The sequence below is a fragment of the Physeter macrocephalus genome, unplaced genomic scaffold (assembly GCF_002837175.3).
Source record: "Physeter macrocephalus isolate SW-GA unplaced genomic scaffold, ASM283717v5 random_970, whole genome shotgun sequence".
NCBI classification, from domain to species: Eukaryota; Metazoa; Chordata; class Mammalia; order Artiodactyla; family Physeteridae; genus Physeter; species Physeter macrocephalus.
In genome coordinates this window covers 7,182-17,847 of record NW_021146678.1, presented here as the reverse complement: position 1 = coordinate 17,847, position 10,666 = coordinate 7,182, and the positions used below count along the sequence as shown (strand labels likewise).

General features: G+C 44.4%; 1 non-coding gene across 1 annotated transcript; it reads left to right on the top strand.

Moving 5' to 3' along the window:
• The first annotated feature begins 10,020 nt into the window (after positions 1-10,020).
• On the top strand, positions 10,021-10,125 carry LOC112066035 (U6 spliceosomal RNA). Its single transcript, XR_002892396.1, has one exon. It is a non-coding gene; the product is annotated as a U6 spliceosomal RNA (small nuclear RNA).
• Positions 10,126-10,666: the final 541 nt, after the last annotated feature.

Genomic DNA, 10,666 nt, shown 5'->3' with positions numbered 1-10,666 from the left:
GTGATTGAGAATCCGCCTGCCAATGCAGGGGACATGGGTTCGTGCCCCGGTTCGGGAGGATCCCACATGCCGCGGAGCGGCTAGGCCCGTGAGCCATGGCCGCTGAGCCTGCGCGTCCGGAGCCTGTGCTCTGCAACGGGAGAGGCCACAACAGTGAGAGGCCTGCGTACCGCAAAAAAAAAAAAAAAGAAAGAAAAAAGAAATTGCCTGTACTGGGCCAGTAGCCTCCAGTGTCCTGCGGGGGCATCCTCAGGAGGTTACTGGCTGGGCTGTGGTTCCAGCCACACAGTTTCCTATAATTCTAATGAGTTTCCCAAACTTAATCCCATTAAATTTTCTACTGATCCTGTGAGCTATCTCAGAGCTGCCCAGCAACTTCCTCTTCTTCTTAAGTGAACTAAGTTGGGTTTTGTTGTTTATGACCAAAATCCTGACTATCTAGAGCAGAAAGTAAGTAACTGCCCTGTTGCTCCTCTCTTACTCCTAAATCAATCCCTGTACTTACCATTTACCAGCTTTGAGACCTGGGGCAGGTAACTTAACCTCTCTGAGCCTCAGTTTCCTCAGCTATAAGATGGATTGGAAGGCCCTTGGTGCAATGCCTGGCACATAGTTGGCACTTCATAATATTTAGTTATTGTGTTATTTTTATCCTGTTTCTGGCAGACTTACTCAGCATCCCAGGGGTACTTTCTTCCAAGCTTATGTAATATCCCTTTCCCCTGCCCCTACTCCCAGCCCACAAAGTAACCTCGCTCAGTCAAGCATCTCCTGACTGCTTGTTCCTTCTTGGTCTAAAGCTAGAATATTTCTTGGACCTTCACCTACACTCACCTCTGCTATGCCTATAACAGAGAACAACAGAGTGGATGTTTGGGCTCTGGAATAAGACCATCATTTATTAGCTGTATAGCCTTGGGTAAAATGCTTAATTAAGCTCTCTGAGCCTCAGTTTCCTTATCTGTAAAATGGGGATATGCGATAATACTGCTTCATCAGATTAGTTGCAAGGATTAAACAAAACAGCATGCTATGCTCTCATAAGAGGTCCTGGCTCCTCTGAGGTGCTCTAACTTTCTCATCCTCCTGCGGCTCTGCTCCCTTCCCCAGGCAGCCTGGCACTGCAGCTGTAAATCATCCAGAAGCCAAGAGCACCCTCCTCCCTCCCACCCCAGTACCAAACTTCTCATCACGTCCACCCACTAATGACCTGGTGATTGGCTTCTCATTAAAGCAATGACAAAGAGGCCTCTGTACTTTTAGCTGGGGTCTAATCAGCCATAGATCTGCCCCAGGGTCAGTCAGGGGTGAAGGAGGAATTCTGGTTCCTGGGGCCTTGCTTGGCGTTGATGGAGGGCTCTGTCTTCCTGTCTCCTGGGAGAGGCAACCACTGCCCTGAACTGGAATTCTCGGGACAGGGTCCTGTTATTGTGAGGAGGAGAAACAGGGCTCCTACTCAGTGCCCAGGAGACTGAGAGCCATGTGTGGTCTGCCTTCCTGAGATGCAATTTTCTCATCTGTCAAGTGGGAATAATAAATGATAATACCTACCTGGTGGGGTTTGTGTGAAAATAGACACAAATAAATCAAATGTAAATTTCTAAAACTTTGTAGGTGTCAACAAATGGTAGCCATTATCATTGTTGTTGTGATTGCTTTCATTATTATTGGATTTTTATTTTTATTGGAACCCAAGTGCCAATTTTCCCACCTCCATTTGGTGAATAGTTTATTCTGTCTCCAATGATTCGTAATGCCACATCTCTATAATGCCACCTCCAGCCATCTCTGTTTAATGCCTGTCTGATCTGGCAATCCCTTGGCCTCATTGCTCATTTTCATAATTTTCTTGAGTATTCTTGGCTCTTTACAGTTCCATGGGAATTTTAGAACCCCTTTGTTTAATTTAATCATCCATATGATTATTCTTCTGTGATTCTTTCATATCTCTTCTATGTATATTTCTTTCTCAAGGTGGCTTCCCTCATGGTGGCAAAATGGCTGCAGGAGTTCTAGGAATCATATACATACTCCATCATGCACAAAAGGGAAAGAGACTTACCCAGGTAGGCTGCTTCTCAAATCCTGAGGGATCAAACCCGTGTCCCCTGCATTAGCAGGCAGATTTGCAACCACTGCTCCACCAGGGAAGCCCCGCCTCATTGTTGTTTTAAGCCAATATGTTTTGAGGTAATTTGTTACATAGCAATAGATAATGAATACAGCAGTTATACCATTTCCCAGCCTTTCCTGCAGTTGACTGAGTTCTCCTCTTAATATGAGCAGAAGTGATGTGTGTCACTCCCAGGCCTGTCCGTGATAACTTCCCATAAGCGGCCTCCACACTCCTTCCCGTTCCTCCTGGATCAAAGACCTAGGGCAGCCATGGGAGCCACAAGCTAAAGATGATAGAGCCAAAAGGTAGAAGGAGCCAGGCCCTTCGTTGCCTGGAGGAGAGCTGCCCAGGAAAACTGCCTGACCGGAAACACCCACAGTGAATGATTACACAAGTGAGAAATAAACTTTTATGTTAAAGCCTTTGAGATTTGAGGATTTATCTCCTACAGCATTTAATATCATCTTTTTTTTTTAAGTTGTTTTTTTTTTTGATGTGGACCATTTTTAAAGTCTTTATTGAATTTGTTACAATATTGCTTCTGTTTTATGTTTTGGTTTTTTGGCCATGAGGCATGTGGGATCTTAGCTCCCCGACCAGGGATCAAACCCGCACCCCCTGCATTGGAAGGTGAAGTCTTAACCACTGCACCACCAGGGAAGTCCCCCTAATATCATCTTAATTAATACACTTTTTATATAGCATTTTACAGATCTTTTTTAAATACAATCAATGTTCATTTAAATGTGCTCATATTTCTTTATTTATTTATTATATATTTCATATATCTTTATTCTTTAATTTCTTTGCTCTTCATTACTTCCTGCATCTCAGGCATTCCATGTGGAATCTTTTTTTTTTTCCCTGCCTGAATTATGTCCTTCAGAATTTCCTCCAGTGAAAGCCCACTGGTGATGACTTGCCTTTATTTCTCCTATACAAGTCTTGTCGGTTCTGCTTTTTAAAGTCACTTTTTTTTTTTTTTTTTCCCCGGTATGCGGGCCTCTCACCGCTGTGGCCTCTCCCCTTGCGGAGCACAGGCTCCGGACGTGCAGGCCCAGCGGCCACGGCTCACGGGCCCAGCCGCTCCGCGGCACGTGGGATCCTCCCGGACCGGGGCACAAACCCATGTCCCCTGCATCAGCAGGCGGACTCTCAACCACTGTGCCACCAGGGAAGCCCTAAAGTCACTTTGAAACTATGATGTTGTCTTCTTACAGATGTCAGCTTCAGAGTAACTGCTGCTCCTTTGACGGTAATTTTTTTTCCAGATTGGTTTTGAAATCTTTTCATTGTTTTTGGTTCCTGATATTTCACTATGACACATTTAAGTGTGTGGGTTTAAAAATATATATATCTCCTAGGATTTGTTGGTCTTCTTGAATTTGTGGTTTAATACTTCTTCTCAGATTGGTAAATTTCCTCACACTTTGTCTTTTCAAATATTGCTTCTGTTGCACGTTCTTTTTTCTTTTCTTATGTTCTTCAATCACATAGGATAGACTTTCTCACCGTCTCCTTCACATCTATTCTCACTTTTGCTTTAGTCTACAGATACTTTTTAAAGGCATTTCCGTAAGCTTCAGTTTAATTTGATCCTCCTAACTCCTTGTGACGTAGGTAGGGCAGAGTGCGTCTTTTGCCAAAAGAATTATTTTGTCAGCAAGGCAAAGGTGTTTCCCAAGGTCACACAGCTGGTGGCAGGGCAGGAAGACAGTGAGGCAAGTGGTAGCAAAGAGGCAGGATAATCTAGTCAAAAAAGTTTAAGCTCCGGGGACAGATAGCCAGGGATATGAGTCCTGGACCCACTACTCAGTAGCCTAGTAACCTTGGACAAGTCACTTAATCGCTTCTTGCTTGGATTTCTCCATCTGCAAAATGGGAACCATAATGACTAACTGGTAGGGCTGTTTGGGGAAGTTCATTAGATAATATATGCAAGATTCCTGGCACCGAATAGGCACTCAATAAATATTTGATCAATGAATTAATAAAGTGTTTAGCCAGCTTGGCGCGCAGTCTCTCAATCAATGTTAGCTATTGCTATTATGCTTAAATTTTGTTTATATGTAAATGTATTAGTTTAGTACCGTTGTCATTTCAACAAGGCCCACAGAATTCGGGATCCTTTCTGGTCTCCTGTCCTCCCACCCCTCCCACCCCTGTCACCCCCGCCCCTCCAGGCTCCCCTTGACTTGCCCAGCCACAGGACGCAGCCCGCCCCGCCATAAATCAGGCCCTGCAGACCCTAGGTCTGTAATTAACAAGCCGAAGTGGGCGGGTCTGGGTGACCCCGCCCACCCCGTCCCAGGGGCTTCCTGCTCCCGGAGTCCTCCCCAGAAGGGAGAGGGAGGGCGCAGGAAGGTGGGGGGGGGTCTCTCACACCCCTCTAATTTATCGCCCTCTGTGTGAAGGAGATTTACGAGCTACGACCGGACCGATCGGGAGCAGGTACTGTGAGGAAGGGTTGGAGGGGGCGACGAGGGGGGGGACCCGGGGTGGGTGGACCCAGGGGCTAGGCGAGGAGGCAGGTGGTCACCCGCCTAAATCCTGCAGGGTGGCCGTGCGCGTCCTGCCACAATTCATGGTCCCCAGGTCCTGGCGCCTCTCTCACCAGGGTCTCCCAGGGCCAGGCTCTGAGCTGGGGGTTCCACGTGCTTACTGATTCTTGACGACATCCTGCAGGTTCTGGTATCTATCGCCCTGTTTTTCAGATGAGAAAACGAAATCTCAGAGACTTCCTTAGCCCTGACTCCAAAGCTTCAGTTCTGTCTCTAGTTCCATCCTCAATTACTTCTTGGGGGTCGATTTGAAAATTTTCCTCCAATTTAGCTGTATCATTCCCCCATAAAGGAAAGAGCCACCTGCTTGGGGTGGGTCAGGGAAGGGGAGAGAGGGAGAAGACATTCTCCAGGCACTGCAGAGGCCTAGCTTAGCTTCAGGACAGCCCTTTGCCGTGACCATTTTTATGCCCAGTTCACAGAAATGGAAAGAGTTTGCAGCTTTGCCAAATTTATTGACACAGGATCCTTTTCTCACAGAGCATCTCCCAGGGCAAGCTTTCCAACACACACACCTGTTGAAAAATTGTTAATCGGTTGATTGTTAACTGAAACCAAGTAGGGCTACACTCAATAGGAAGGATCTTCAGATAACCTCCTTTACCTCTCTGAGACTCCATTTATTCCTCTGTAGATGGGGTAATAATAATCACTACCTCAGAGGTGATTTGTGAGGATTAAATGAGACACGCTTGGAACATCACACGACACACAGTAGGTCCTCAGTAATGGCGGTCGTGTACTCTGCTTTGCTGGCACTTCCTGGAGGGAGGAGGCAAGTAAAAGACATTAGCTCTGAGACACATAACTAAATTCTTGCTCTTCAGAGGTGTTCCTTTGGGCTAGTTCAAAGAGTTTTTCGTCCTTCAAATATGGCTGGCTCAAAAAACAACGTTTTACTCTTGGAATCAGAGAGAAAATTGGGAGATCTAGGGCCGGGTGTGAAAAAGTTGGGCGGTGTCTTGGCGCGCTCTGCTGGTCAAGTAGTGGAACTCCAAGGAGACGGTCCAGCTAGGCCTCTAGGCCTGCGACCCAAGGCTCTGCCTTTTGGGGCAACACAAATCTGTGATGTGAGAGGAAATTGCTCTTTTCTGCCCCTGGTCAGCTTCCTCTTGCACTCCTCTCAGGGGCTCTCCAAGCTTTTTCCGCTTGCAACCCACAGTTTTTCCACAGGCCCTCTCTCAGCAGATAGCCCACCCTCACCTCTTGTGTCATAAAGGAAAAACTGAGGCCATCAGGTGGGAACCCTCAACTTCCTGCCGAAGGCCTACAAAAATATCTGTCTGCACCCACCTGCGCCTCCTTTCCTCCTGCCGTCTGAAGCTAATTCCCCTCCTGGGAAATAGATAAAATAGATAACTGATGAGCACCTACTGTATAGCTCAGGGAACTTTACTCAGTGCTCTGTGGTGACCTAAATGGGAAGGAAATCCAAAGAGAGGGGCTGTATGTATACGTATAGCTGACTCACTTTGCTGTACAGTGGAAACTAACACAGCATTGTAAAGCAACTATACCCCAATAAAAATTAATTAAAAAGTAAAAAATAAAATAATTCCCTGCTGGGCTGGGAAGCCCCTCCCCTCCCATCTCTTACAAAACCTACACTTTGTCCCTCACTCTCCAGTATTTTTAAAAATTTTTTTGCAGTAGACTGTCTTTTGAAAATAATTCTAGATTTACAGAAAAATTGAGAGGATAGTACAGAGAATTCCCATATGCTCTGCACCCAGTTTTCTTTATTATTAACCCCTTACCTGGTACATTTGTTACAATTAATGAACCCATATAGATACATTATTATTATTAACTAAAGTCCATAGTTTATTCATATTTCCTTAATTTCCTAATGTTCCTTATCTGTTCCAGGATCCCATCCTGGATACCACATCACATTTATTTGGTGGAATTTCAAATTATTTGGAATTCTTCTGCACTGGAGATTTGTCTCTTCTCTCCTATTCATTCATTCATTCATTCATTTCATTGTGGGCTCATCAATATTTATCTTGTATAACTTAATATAACTTTGGTTTAATACTACTTTATTTTGTTGCTTAAATTTTTCTCTCTCAAATATTTTTAACTTCTTCCTTCTTTGGTGTCAGACACATAGTGACATTATCAAGGCTTGTTCCATGATATTTATCGCAGCACTATTTCAAATAGCAAATATTGGAAATAACCTAAATGTCTATCAGTTGGGTTAGAATGATTAAATGAGTTTTGGGTATAACCATTTTATGAAATACTAGGTAGCTCCCCCCAGCTCCCTGTCACTTCCTTTCAGTGAAATAGATCTTTGTATACACCTGCATGGAAAAATATAGTGATTAAGGCCACAGGCTCTGGAGACAGGCTGAGTTCAAATTTTGGTACTATGGCCTTGGGCAAGTTACCCTCTCTGAGCATCAGCTTTTTTAATCCATAAAATGGTGATTACAAAAAAAAAAAAGGGAATTACAAGAGAATCTATTTCATAGGATTGTTGTGAGAATTAAATAATACATGGAAAGTGCCCAGAACTATGCCTGGCACATGGTAAGCTTCAATAAATGTTAATTATTATTGGTATTATTATGGAAAGATCTCCAAGACATTGTGTTGAGTAAAAGGGGCAAGTTGAAGAAAAATACTTAAAGCATATTACCATATGGTATACGTATGCATTACGTAATACATAATAATAGGTAACACCATATGCATACAAAATGTGACACTGGATCAAGTCTATTCCATATGAGGGGAAAAATCTCCCTCTGGCCGGCATCTCCTGCCATGTATGCTCCTAGAGGGAATAGTTTCTATTTATATCTCTTTATCCCAGCGACTGGGAGAACTGTGGGACAGTAATAGTAATAAAAATAGCTAACATTTATTACTCTTGGCTCTTGCCATGAGCCAGACCCTGTGCTAAGCTCATTTTATGGATTCTTTCATTTATTTCTCCCAAAAAGCCTATGCGGTAGTTGCTACTATTACCTCCATTTTACAGATGGGGAAAGTGAGGCTTAGAGAGGTTTAGAGCTGGCTAGCAAGCAGTGGAGCCAGGATTCAAACCCAGGCAGTTAGACCTTCCATAATCCTTTACCTAGATTCCCCAATTTTTAGCATTTTGTCCCATTTGCATTATTATTCATTTGCTCTTTATATATGTATATATTTATGGTTTTTTCCTCCTGAGCAACTCAAAAGTTACAGACATCCTATCCTGCTCCTTTTACCCCTAAAGACTTCCATGTGTATTTCCTACGAACAAAGACATTCTCTTACATAACCTGAGTACGATTGTCAAAATAATCAATACTATTATCTAATCCACAGTCCATATTCAGATTTGTCAATCGCCTCATTAATGTCCTTTTGAGCTCTGTGTTTTTCCCCCCTGATCCATGCATTGCCTTTGGTTGTCATGTCTTTTTAGCCTCCTTTAACTGGGGGCAGCCTTTCCCCGTCAGAGGCCTCACTCTCAATCCCCATGTCACAGGGGTGAAGCTTAGCAGAGCAGGAATGGCACCTTTGTTTATTCGGGAAGTGCTACAGAAATTTTCAAAGCAATGACTATCTCACTTATGCAAATAAAATTGAGTCCCAGGTCAACAAGAATCAGACTGATGGGTCTTTTCCTAAGAACAGAAAAACTCCCCCCTGTGCATGAAGTTGAGGCAAGCATATATTATCAAATGTAAGCAAACTGCCTCAGAATTAGGGGTCTAGTGGTTGAGGGAAAGGCAAAGAGAAGTCTTGACAGGCTGCTGAAACCTGGCAAGCATTGGGGGCACCTGTGACAGGTTGGGAGTCGAGCCTTTCCTCATCCTCTCCAAGGCTATGTGGTCTCTGACTCTCTTGCCTGAAGCTGTTCCAGCATGAAGGGGGCAAAGAACCTTCGAGAGAGGCGTGAACAGCATCCACAAAGGAATTGCTGCTCCAAACCACCACCTTCACCCACAGAGGAGCTGGTGGGGGTTCCTGGTTGTTTTCCTGACACCCTTTCCCTCTTCTCCCACCAAAAGGATCTTAATTTTCTGTTAGAGGTTCACTGCTCTTTCATTCTCAGCACACTGGGTGGCATCCCGTCAGGAGGTCTCATCCTCTTGGCTGTAGTATATGGTTCAGGTGTGGGCAGTTGCCAGCCAAAGCCAATAAGATGCCCAGAGACGTTTGCTGCAGCTTCCAAGAATCTCAAGCCTCCATCGTCCTGTGTGGAAATTGCCTGAGTAGACTCACCTGCTGGATAGGCTAGAGCCTGGCTCCAGCCCTGGGGGATGGTTGTTTCCATCTGGCAACCATGGGGGAGACCAGGCCTGAGAATGGAGCTAGCACCAAGGGAGAGCCAGGAAGTTTGGTAAAAGAAAACCCAGGTTCCTGATCACATTGTTTGAAGACTAGATCAAGCCAGACTTAAAAATCTACCCACACTGTTCAGTTACATGAGCCAAAATCGTCTCTTTATTATTTAAGTAGTGCCTTTAGATGGAATTGTTTGTAATGTAAAGAGTCCTAATGAATACAGATGGTCAGATTCCGTTGATTCTATTTAATGGGTATTTCTTGGTCATCAGGCTTTTCAAGAGGGGCTGGGGAAATGCAAAGATAAACAAGAGGGGGTCCTGTTCTTAAAGAGCCCCTTTTCAGTCTGGAGAAGAGGAAGAGGGAAGAGAAGGATGGCTTGAACTTGAACCCTGCCTCTGAAATGCAAATATTCCTCCGAGGAGTTCACACAGCTCCTGTAATCAATTAATAGACTCACCCTAAGCAGCCCAGCTATGAAAGCCCATCTCTGGATATTGCTGGAGACCCTGCTGGAGAGAATTACCATCTGATAGTTTTGCTCTAAGGACTTGGGATTAAGTCAATGTGTCCATCAGGGAAATAGCAGCCGAAGAAAACCCAAATCCCACATCGTTCAATGTGGTTAGCAAGGCTTTACTTTTGATTTTAAAGAACGAGGCGCCAATTTTGCACCTAAAAGCTGCCCAATATGACCTTGCTAAACAGCGAAATGAAGAGCGTCCTTCCACAACTGATAAAATAAAGGCAGTTAGGTTACAAGACAAACTGTCATTACAGATGAACCCAGCTTGGTCTTTTTATTTTTTAATTTTTTTGGCCGTGCCCTGGGCCATGTGGGATCTTAGTTCCCCGACCAGGGATCGAACACGCGTCGCCTGCATTGGAAGCGCAGTCTTAACCACTGGACCACCAGGGAAGTCCTCAGGCTTGATGTTTTTAAAAAATCAAAGTTTTCAAGAAAAATTCCAGCTCTGCAAGCCCAGATGTTTCTGTATCCTAGAAACATCCCAAAGAATGAAGAGATACGACACAAAACGAATGCTATCAAACGCTCCCTTCGGCAGCACATATGCTAAAATTGGAAAAATACAGAGGAGATGAACAGGGCCTCTGTGCAAGGATGAGACCCAAATTCCTGAAGCATCTCATATTTTTCAGGTGCACTTATCACACACACAAAACAGTGACTATGTGAGGAGATGTATGTTAATTAACTTGACTGTACTCATTTCACTATGTATATCAAATTACCATGTTGGACCCCTTAAGTATATACAATTTTTATTTATTGAATAAAATTTATAAAGAAAGAAAGGAGTCATCACCATAAAACCAAACAACCAAACAAAATGCTATCAAGATAACCTTCCTCTCACTGGAAGACACAAAATAGTGTAACGTAGTTGCTGGAATCCCTAAGCATTACAAAGTTTTGCTCCTGTTTCTGGTGAATTCACAGCAGTGAAAAATGAATATTTTGCTTTTTTAAAAAAAATTTTCCTTCCCTAAGGCAGCCTGTTATCTGGGATCAAATAAGAACCTGAGGGGCTTCCCTGGTGGCGCAGTGGTTGGGAGTCCGCCTGCCGATGCAGGGGACGCGGGTTCGTGCCCCGGTCCGGGAAGATCCCACATGCCGCGGAGCGGCTGGGCCCGTGAGCCACGGCCGCTGAGCCTGCGCGTCCGGAGCCTGTGCTCC